This window comes from Protopterus annectens, chromosome 2.part0 (assembly GCF_019279795.1).
Source record: "Protopterus annectens isolate FY-2018-M chromosome 2.part0, PAN1.0, whole genome shotgun sequence".
NCBI classification, from domain to species: Eukaryota; Metazoa; Chordata; order Ceratodontiformes; family Protopteridae; genus Protopterus; species Protopterus annectens.
In genome coordinates, this window is record NC_056728.1 from 1,066,349,311 (window position 1) to 1,066,361,489 (window position 12,179).

A 12,179-nucleotide genomic window follows, 5' to 3' on the forward strand; every position below is an offset into this window, starting at 1 on the left:
ACACATACAAACTCAACAATTGCAGGATTCAAACCCCTACTAAACTATGTTGTGATGTTAGTGGAGTATGCATTAACATGACACGCTATATGCTTTACTGTGGGTTTTCATTTCCACTGCTATATTTGTAGGATGCTGACATCATGGGACTTGCCAAAGATGACTATACCACTTTTCAGGTATTTTCCTGGTCTTCAAAAAGGGCACTCCTCTCAAAGGAAATCACACACCAACATACACACACTCAGCAATTGCAGGATTCAAACCCATACTGAACTATGTTATGATACTAGTGAAGTACGCATTAACACGACACTCTATATGCTTTATTTGGGATTTTCATTTCCACTGCTACATTTGTATAATGCTGACATCATCAGACTTGCCAAAGATGAATATACCACATTTTCAGGTATTTTCCTAGTCTCCAAAAAGGGCACTCCTCTCATAGAAAATCACACACCAACACTCAGCAATTGCAGGATTCAAACCCCTACCTAACTATGTTATAATACTAGTGAAGTACGCATTAACATGACACGCTATATGCTTTACTGGGGATTTTTCTTTCCACTGCTATATTTGTAGGTTGCTGACATCATCAGACTTGCCAAAGATGAATATACCACCTTTCAGGTATTTTCCTAGTCTCCAAAAAGGGCACTCCTCTCAAAGAAAATCACACACCAACACACACACACTCAGCAATTGCAGGATTCAGACCCCTACCTAACTATGTTATGATACTAGTGAGGTATGCATTAACACGACGCGCTATAGGCTTTACTCGGGGTTTTCGTTTCCACTGCTATATTTGTAGGATGCTGACATCATCAGACTAGACATGGTAATGTGTGTGCACTTTGTCTTATGCAATCCCAGGACTGAGACATGGGGGACAGCAGGTGTTACCAGCTTGAACAGGACTCCACAATTCTTACCTTGTGTGATGTATCTGTGTCCCAGTTGGCAATCCATCAGATGACAATACATATTTATGCACAGGTTGTTGATTTTGTGGATACGACATGTGTCTAGGATGTTGGAAAAGGGGTATTCAAGGTCTATGTGGTACATGTGTAGCTCATTTCATTGATGTATGTCCTGGGTGACTGCCTTGTAAACAGTCTAGCAGGTTTGGGAACCATGATATGCCCATGACCAAACCAAGGTTGGTAATGTTGTGTGTTAGTGGGCTTCTAATAGCTCTGTTTATGACTTCAATCATGATGGACTCCATGGCCTTGCAGATCTGGCTTCATAGCCTTATAACACTATAGTTCCCATGGTCTGTTGTGCACCAACACTTGTGGAGTGTACAAGATGTTGCTGTAACCCATTAAACAGTTTCATATCCTGTAGAGAGGGTGAGGCTCAACAGACTGTTCAGGTGCAGGGTCTGTTTGTTCTGCATTCACATATGACACATATGGGGTAACAATGTAATTCCATTGATGCTGTGTTTTCAGCATTAGAAGGAGCTGTTTACCCATTCTACATGTGATATCTCCTAGTATGATGATAGGGCCTTTTGTCAGTGGGAGGTGGGTATGTATGTATGGGCCTGTCTGACAGGATGTTGGCATTGTCAGTCATTTACAATTGGCACTGACTCAGGACATATATGAGTGTACATTGCTATGTATGACATAGCTGAAGGAAGCATCATGGTTCTGTATGGACTCCATCCCAGATTCTTTTTCCATAACCTGGATTGGATAATGTTTGGAGTGCACATTGTTTATTGATGATACTGATTGCAGGTTTTTTATCTTCTATGCCTTTACACTTTCTGTGAACAACCTATGTATCTGTAGTATATGTTTGATTATGACAGGGTTCCAGTATATTATATATGTGTCTGTTTTCATAGAACTGTGTGCACAGGGCAGGATTGGTGAATAATGAGAGGTTCCTGGGTTAAGACATGCAACTGGCAGATATGTGTGGCCCACTGATGTACTCAGACACAGCCTAAGCGTGTGAGCATGCCCAGTTTGACCTTTCAGTATGTTGTTGCCTGACATTTGCCTCATTTATTCATGTATGAGCATGCCCAGTGTGACCTTTCAGTATGTTGCTGTCTGAAGTCCACTACATTTGTTGTTGTGTGTGAGCACACCCAATATTTACATTTATACTATATATGTGTTGAAAATCATATTGTATTTTTACTGCAGGGCTCACCTTTGTGTCATAAATCTACAAGGATTATGCTGTGTCTGCAGGATTTTCATGGGACACTTTGCATAGACTTATCAACATTTCTTCATACAGTCTGACCAGTGAAATACTGTCATGGTTTAGTGGTTCGGTACTGTGCCTATAGTGCACAGTATCCAAGGTTCGAAGACTGTTACTGCTTTTTATTTTCATACTGGGCAGACCAGACTGCTTAAAGACCAGTAGAGCAAATATGAGCATGGGACCAAGTCCGTTTTGCTGCAAATATGAGCATGTTTACCTGGTTTTGTTCAACTATGCCCAACTTTGGCCAGACTTGGCTAACATTGCTCAACGTTAACGAACACTGCTGAACTTTGCCCAATATTGCTCAACAGTGCCCAGAGTTGTGCTAGTTAGTGCGTGCAATTTTGTTTACATATACTAAATAGTGGTAAAGGCTGTTTAGCACTGCTTTATATTACTTAAAACATGGCAATCATGCCTCAGGTGGTGCTGTAGGGCTGCCTATGTCGGATGCACATAGTACACTCCCTTTACATGTTTGAAAACAGGTAGTGTCAAGTTAGGCATCCCTTTTAATATATGTGTGAGTCAGAGAGAGGTATAATTTCCAGGGTTGCTACTGAGCCAGTGTATGTGCTATGTGTTGCCTCTTTGCCAAGGCTAAGGCTTACTGGGCATGCCTCCTTCTGCCTACTGGAGCAGGCTCAGGTCATTCCTCCTCCAAGTCATGCTCTGCCTGTGATTGCCTTTGCAATGGTGGGGGGCTGTTTGGCCCAGGCCTATGCTGCTCCTGTTGCAGCTGTTTTCGTAGGATCATGTCATGTAGCATAGCACATACCATGACAATTTGGGTACATGTAGTTGGTGAGTACTGCAAGGCTACACCAGATGTGTCTAGGCACCAGAACTGTGACTTGAGCAGCCCAAACACACGCTCAATTAAATTTTGTGATTGTGCATGTGCCTCATTATGGCGTTCCTGTTCAGGTGTGTGTGCATTTCTGATGGGTGTCATCAGCCACAGCTCCACTGTGTATCCAGCATCCCCCACTAGGTGACAATGAGGGATGTCCCCATTGGCAAATATCTGGTACAGCTGCATCAGATGCCAGATATGGGAATCGTGGTAGCTTCCAGGGCAGCCAGCACACACACATTCAGTACTATGCCCTGGGCATCACACATGACCTGGCAGTTGATGGAGGGGAAGCCCTTGCGGTTGTAATTGACCCTACCCCGCTCACCGGCTGGTGCTTTGATGCATATGTGCGTGCAGTCTATTGCACCCACTACCTCAGGGTATTCCGCTATTTGCTGGAAGAGATGCATATTGCTGGCCAATACCTCATGGGAATTGGGGAAATATACATGTTCACCGACATGTGCTGAGATGGCATTCAGGAACTGGTGCAGTACCCGGGATGCTGATGCCTGTGAAATCCCCATCATATCACCAGTTGGTCTCTGGAAGGTACCTGTTGCTAGTATTCTTAGGCCAACACATACCTTGGTTTCCACTGGAATGGGTTCCCCTCTGTTGGTTCTGTGTGTGAGGCGTGGCCTGCACAGCTCAACAGTTTGTTGCATGAGGTCTCTGTCCACTCTATAGCGCTCCACTATCTCCAGCTCATGTAGCCCCTGGTAGGTTACCCTGGGCCTGTACACTCTTCTCCGTCTCCTCACTGTGGGTTGCTCAGCAGCATTTGCATTGTCCCCACCCTCAGCATGTTGCATATGTCACCTTATAATAACAATGGCAGCACCTAACATTTTTTTGTCTCAGTAGAGCTTTTTAAGTTTTCACTTCTCTTAGTATACTGCAGTGTTGCAGTGTCTCTGAGAAAAAAACATGGTGGAATGTTGTCTGCAGAGTTTTAAGTGCTGGGCTGGGCTGGGCTACTGTACTGCCTGTGTAATTGCCTGATTCTGATTGTTTTCACCTGCTAGCTCTACTAGTTCTCATTAATTAACTTCCTACTATTTGTTTTCCTTTCTTTTCCTTTTCTGTTGCCACAAGGGGCAGCACCGCACAAAAAAGCACACCCGAGCGCCAACACGCGCACACAAGTGCCAACATACGCACACCAGCTCACACGTGCGCACACATGCTTACACGGGTTTCAACAACCTAACACTTGCTTACTCAGGCTTAACCGCTCGCACACAGGTGCACACGTGTGCACACGTGTGCACACGCGCGCAAGCACGTTGTAGACATTTGTACAAGAAACTTTAGTGTTATCCATAGCGTACACCTTCAGTTTCTTGCCTTTAGCTAGGATACCTGTTGACACGCTTCTTCCAGTGATGACTGACTGACAGCGAACACATGCCACTCTGCTCCAATGATCTTACAGTCTTTCATACATACCCCCTTCATGATGTCACCTATCTTCTACTCTCATACTCCCCTTATCCTACTCTTAAACTCCACAGACTTGGCTCATATGCCATGTAAAATTGGGATTCACTATCCTTACCCTCATTTGCATAGGATTGCCTACTAATGCTTGGTTACATCTCTGGGAGTTGTCTTCCCCCCATAGCAACCCCTACTCAGTGGTCATGTTTTCTTCAGCCTGCCATTCACCTGCATGGCAAATAACATTTTTATTTAAATGCCTATTTTTGTCCATTTTTGTGTTATTTTCTGGTTTTTAAAGCGCCATACGTTTGCGTGGCGCTGCACTATGCTTAAACATCAGAGATCGTGGAAAAAATTTGATTTTATTAATTTGCAACATGTTTACATGCCAATGGCCTTATATATGGCCATTGGTATGCTTCCTCAACTGAATGCATCCTTTATTTGGAGCTGTCATGGCTCTGTTTTGCTATTTGCAGAACGGTAATCAGTTGCCAACCGAGTACATTTCTGCAAATAACACTACTTTTACTCAGAAAGGTTAGGGTTTCCTGGATCGCAAATTTACCTCATTTGCATAGCTTTCGGCAGCAAATGATGTAATTTGCATAACCTAGCCCTGTCCATGTAAGAGTTGTTTTAGGAGCTCTCTTGCACGCCCCTGCCGGCTCTTCCTGGATTGTTCGGCGGACATGTTGGCTGCATGAAATCTTACTCTACTCTTAGACTCCGTGCAAGCCTTTGTGAATCCGGCCCTGAGTCTGAGATAAAAAATATTTTACAACCATAAATTTACAAGAATAAACTGATATACAAAATGAATACAGAATTGTAATACAGAGATAGCTGCTCCTAAGAAATGTAAGATAATGAAAGATCAAAGTGACTATTCAAATTATCTTTATTGGCAACACCATGCCTTTAAGAAAAGGTCACACTCTAAGGAGTGCAAAAGCATAAGGTGGCAAGTTAATAGTACATAAATAGCTTCAAGTAATGAACTGACGAGCAGCCACTTCATTTGAGGAAATACAGAAGGGCATGACTGTTGTAGACATGGGAATGCAGGATATCGTTCAAGAGCAACTGACCGTTCAAGGCAATTTTCAAGGACAGTGACAATGGGAAGGAAAGAGTATTGATTGTTTTTCATATACTTATTACTTCAGATGAAACTTTTGAAGAAAATGTGCTTTGATTATTAACTAAAGATTGGTTTGTCCCAGCCTTTATATTGAGTTGGAAGAATGCTCCAAGTAAACTTTTCAGGTTGTGTAGGAAAATCAGACTCAGAGACTTTCATTCCAAACAAATTGTAGTATATGAGTGATTACAATGAAATCTCTGCTTCAGAAGAAAGTTTTGTAATGCCATGGAGTTTAACATCAAGTTAGATTTAAGTGACTTGACTTTATATTATGAAGGGGATGATTCATTTGCAAATTATGATATCAGAAAATATGGGTAGAGGTGTGGTATAATTAAAGTGTGTGCTTTAAAGAATCATATTTATTTTTTGCTATCAAAATGTAATTTAGTTATAAATGTGTTTGAATCTGTGTTCTAAAGAGAGCTGTTTTTGAAATTCTAGACATGTTTATACATTTGTCAAGGGAAGAATGGAAAGCATTAATGTATTTAAAGAATGTAAAAATCAGCATCTGATAAAAGCTGATAAAGGGGAAATGTTATCATCAATAGAATAGATTATGTAGCATGTGCAATACTTTGTTAATGAGGCACCTGAATATGAATGTATTGATTCAAACTGTACAACTTAATGATGAATTACATGAAATAGCTCTGAGAGGTATAAATGTGAAAATGCTACATATACCAATGCCAAAAAATTTCAGTTACTATTATCTAAAAAAATCATACATCTCTTACCCATCAACTTGGTCAAGCAATAATATCTGGAATAGATATTTATTTAGCAAAATGTTAATATTTTATTGGATAGTATCATTGCAGGTTCATAGGTAATTACTAGGCTAATGACCCCTGTTTTTTTAAGCTTAGGCATGATTCCCAAATGTATCTGACAAGTTTTGATGCACTAGGGTTATTTTATTGGGTATATGTAGGCTTGGGCATGGGTGGTCAAGAATTTACAGGCTTCCTCTGTTTACTAGAGGCATGGGTGTCAAACCAGAGGAAAATGTTTGATTCCCTGTCCGCTGGTCCAAATTACTATTGAATTGGGTTAGGGAAGAATACTGTTTCACATGGATAGGAAGCCTGTTCCAGAGTAAGGGTAGTCAATAAGACACATGTCTGTCCCTCCTGCATGTTCTATTTATGTTGCAGACAAGGTTTAGGTCCCCAGACTGGGTAATTATTGTATAATATTTGTTTTGCATATGTGCACCAGGTCTGTTAGAGTAGGATCAGAGGAAATTTTGTAAACCAGGCAGAGATTGCCTCTCAGCAGTCTGTAAATGATTGAGTACCAAATTAGGGCTTTGATGTGGTCCATGTAGGACATGTTGTTCAGGCCATGTGTTTTTTTGGTGAAGAATGTCTGTGGATGCACCAAGTGTTGCATATGCCTGATCAGTTACATTCTGAAGTGTGTGTTGTACTCAATGTTTGGTTTGATTAGGGCAGAGTACATAGACCTACATACTATACCCTTGCTTATAAGGTGAGCACCATAAAATTACTTCCTTATTACCACAGGCACATGATGGTCAAAGGCTTTGTTACTGTCTATATGCATTGCCAAGCCCCTGACTACTGAATCTACTCTTAGTGGTGCATTATCAATGTCATAGTTGCCAGGGATAGCTGGCTTCTCAAAGAATACTATTATGCATTTACTTTCATTGAGTTTTAGACTGTGGCTCTGACACCACCTATTAGTCCAGGTCAGGCCATCTTGAAGGACATTTATGTCTTTGGAGGATTCTATTACTGGACCTAGTTTTCAATCATCAGCAGACTTCATCGGCCAGAAACCCTCAATGTTGACCTTGTCTTTGCAGAAGTAGATGCCCAAATGAAGCAGCCTCAGCATTGAGTCGTAATGTATAGGGTGCTGTCTGTGATCTAGCCAGCTATCCATTAGGTGACATAAGAGTTTATGCATAATTTCATGAGTTTGTCTACAATGTTTTAGTGGAGTATTGCATTGAATGCTTGACAAGGTCATGGTAGGCAGTAAGCACCCTTTTTCTCTTGTGCTTTGCTTTGGTGATCTTGAAAAAGAGTCCATTTGTTCTGGAGAACTTCTTGAAGAAGTCCACCAGGCTGAGGTTGAGTAGGCATGACCTGCCCTTAACAAAACAAAACTGCATTGGATCCAGTGTCTGAAGGTTGTCTTTGTCGTTATTTATTTATTTCCTTCCATGTATTTGAATATGAGACTAGTCAGACTTCAGGATATGTAGTTACCTGGGTCTATAGATGGCGCGCCCTTGTTCTGAGTAATGACAATTGCAGTACTCCATTCACTTGAACAAATTTATTGACCATTAAATTTGCTATATATTCCAGCTCAGTAGAGGTAGCTCTATTTACAATTACTCGACAGATTATTGTGCATTGTCTTTGTGGTTGTGGACATAGCTGAAGAAGGACTTGTGATTGTTTTTGGCCTGGAAGGATATCTGTACCTCAAGTCTGGTTTTGGTAGACTTGACAAGTCCCCTGAGTTGCTAGTTTAGATTAGATTGTTGGGGGAGTTTTTACCTTTTTGAACATTTCACTTCCTAACGTTACCACAATTTTCTTCCTTTTGTTATACAACCTACTGATGTTGGGACTCCACTAGGGTGGCTTGTTTTCCTGAGTTTGTCTTGTCCTTATTCTACGTAGGCAAAACTGTCTCCATGCAGCCATTAGCATGATCATATAGGATTTTTATGAACAATGAAAATATCATACCTCTCAACCTCTTAGACCATGAAACCTGGATAAAGCCATAAATAAAAGTGGGACAAAGGCCCAAAAGTAAGGATAATTTAAAGTATTTGTCTTACAGACTTAAAAAGTTGATAGAATAACACATTTTGCATTAACTTGAGTATGAAGTCTAAAACTGAAATGTCTGTCATTATTTTCTAACTTCACTCCTTAATGATTTGCCACTAATTTCTCAGAAAAAACACAATTTTATGAAGAATGGACCAAAAATATGAGGCAAAAATCTGGACATTCTGTAAAAATCTGTACAGCTGTAAGATATGGAAAATATATGGATACCACTCTGTGAAGTTTGGAGTAAAAACAACAGCTGAAACAATAAAACAAAGAAACTCCTTCCAAATATGGCTGTATAAAAAGCTGTCACTCCATATTTAATGAAATGTTTTATTAATCAAACAGGTTAGCGCTTTTGCAGAATATGTTCTGCTTCCTCAGACCATTAAAATAGCGCTTGAGTACAGACTTAAAAATATTTCTAAGCCAATCAGAGCAACAATAGACAATCATGTGTCTTCAAAACAAAACATATAGAGAGAAAAATTCTAACAGATCAATAGGATAGCACTTGCACAGACACACACACACACACACACACACACACACACACACACACACACACACGATCAAATAAATTACTAGAATTAATAAATACATAATGGATAAATACATTTCACGTCATTATTGTCAGACATATACAGAGCAACCCATGAATGCAGTCATGCACATATTTGCACAAATGCACCATACGAACACACTCATACACAAATAAATAAAAATAATTAATAAATAACAGATACACATATTTTAAATCATTGCTGTCAGACACATACAATGCAACTCATTAAAACCTCCTCATATAGATGCTGTCACCAAATACAGTCACTTTTTTGTTTGTGTACACTTCAAGTGTCTGAACATCATTAAATGAATGAATAAATACACAATACCCAACAGTAATACATTTCCTATTGTTGTCAGGCCCAGTAAGGCAACACATTGCAAGTCTCCACTGCATGCATATGCAGCCTCAAACACACACACGTACACACACACACACACACACACACACACACACACACACACACACACACACACACACACACACATATACACACACAAACACACACACACACATTTTTTTTGACTTTGCACACCTCAGATGTGATTGTAAATGAATGAATGGATTTACCCATAAATATTAAATATAGTAATATTTATCTCCTTTCTTGCTGATGCTGCTAATATAATAGAAATAGTAAAATACAACTTATCATGTAAAACATTTGCTACTGATATAGTTGCTCTAATGTCTGCAGGGAGGGATGTTGGAACTGCAAATTTTTGGATGGTCACATAGAAACAAATGTAGGACAGACATACCTAAAGCTCATTGTGCTTCATGTGCTCTATAAGAGAAGATCACTAATGGGTGTGCTATATGTTTATTGAGAAGTAGAAGCAGGACATCGTAAAAACTGTGTTTAATTCCTCAGGATCTGATGGTGCATTATTACTTTAGACAGCCAGATAATATTCTAAATTCTGCACTGGCATGACTGTGTAGCAGAGTAACATACATAAAATAAAAAATAAGTAAAAAAAGTTTGGCAGGAAATGCAGATAATTAAGAAAAGCAGATATCCATTTCTAAGAACATTAATGGGCTCCAGGGTGAACAGTATAGGTAAAGAATGCAGTTTCCAGGGATGGAGAAGCCTAATGTTAGTCTTCACAACACCCCGGGGGGGGGGGGTCTGTTGTTTCCTTATAAAGTCCATTAAGTTGGGAATTATTTTTACTTCATTCATGCAAAGATGTAGGCAGTGATAGTCAATGTTTAAATTTTAAGCAATGTGCAAGAAAAACGTTGAGAAGGTATGTGGCAATTTATATAAAAGGGAAAAGGTAACCTACAAGCAAGAAGACTGAATCTTGAGCTTTACAAATTAATTCATAAGGCTTTTGCTCTGAAGTTAGTAGTAGCCAGGCTAAAACTATATTACTACTAACTTCAGTACCACTAACCATATAATATTTGGAGATCTGTGTAATAAAAGTAGGGACTGATATTGTGGTTTACTTATGGGATAATTTACTGTCAATTTGAATTCACATGAAACAGTTGCATATTCCACTTGAGTAAAATCATTACTAGAAAACAGCAAGAAGTATGTACAATTTTATGTAGTACAAAAATAAACAATCAGGCTCTCTTTGCAGGAGCTGATCATTTTACTCTCTATGTCATCTTGCTCTAAAAATATCAAATATCTTTGTAAATTAAGCAAAACAGTGGGTTTGCCAGACTTCTTTTTGAATTGGAAGTCAGAGAAAGAGAAAGAGAAAAAGAAAAAAAGATATTAGGAAGACATAGGTGGATGGAACTCGTTATCTGATCATTTTAGATTCACTAGTGGATGCATTCCGGAATGGTTTTAGAAACAAATTTAATTTACTCAAGGAAAGGTATTTAACTTAAAGCAGGAGGCAAAAGCAGAGTTTGTAGTGCTTGGTTGTAATCAGTCAGATCATACTGTAAACAGTTAATGGAATGTGTAATAGTCAGATCATACTGTAAACAGTTAATGGAATGTGTAATAGTCAGGTCATACTGTAAACAGTTAATGGAATGTGTAATAGTCAGATCATACTGTAAACAGTTAATGGAATGTGTAATAGTCAGATCATATTGTAAACAGTTAATGGAATGTGTAATAGTCAGGTCATACTGTAAACAGTTAATGGAGTGTGCAGTCTTTTTTAATCATGTTCAGTAGTGCAAAGGTACTAAATCTGATAAGACTGAATGAGAATAAATAAATAGCAATTTTACTGTGTTTTCTAGAATAATTTGTTTGCATCTTACAGTTTTTATTATTTTTTTTAATATTTAATAAAGAATGAGGCTGACAAGGCAGCTAAGGAGCATGATAAACATAAAGAGCAAACTGTATAGGGAAGTTAGAGGATATTAATAAGAGATATTAAGAAGAGACTAAGGAATCTGACAAAATAAATGGACTTATGTTTGGTAACCAATGAATAATAAGAAGTAAGTTGCCCTTTATATTGTTAAAGGAACAAGATAATATGGGCAAAACTAATCTAAAGATTAATGCTAAGCTCCGATATGACATTATTAAGTTAATGGAAAATGTTGTCTACTATTCAAAGTAATGCAAGAGTATGTCAGAACTAACATTGGCTTGTGATATAAATGTGACAATATTTGTAGTGGATAAGGTCACATCTGGGTGCTAATAAAGCAACCATAATATTTTTTAATAAAAAGCTGAATCATCTTGAGATAGGATAAGCACCTATTCTCACATCTACCTTTTTATAATTTTTTTCCTTCTCTGCTATTAAACCAGAAGATTGGAAAACTGTGTTGGTGGTATTTTTCTACTAGAGAAAAGGAAATATCTGATCATAAGGGTGCTATAGGCCCATCAGTGTTTCATTAACACAAGTAAAGCTGAAGAGAAATGACACTGATAATTTTAAGGCAAACATGGCTAATACTGACCATTTTGAGCTTTACCACAATTAACTTCAATCAGATACATTTTTATTTACTCAAGACAGGTAATTTCAAGTGATTATCTCTTCTGTTGATAGAGTAAACACCTGTGCCATGATAAAGACTGTAGTTATAGACAGATAATCTTCTATGCTCAACTATTGATAAGGG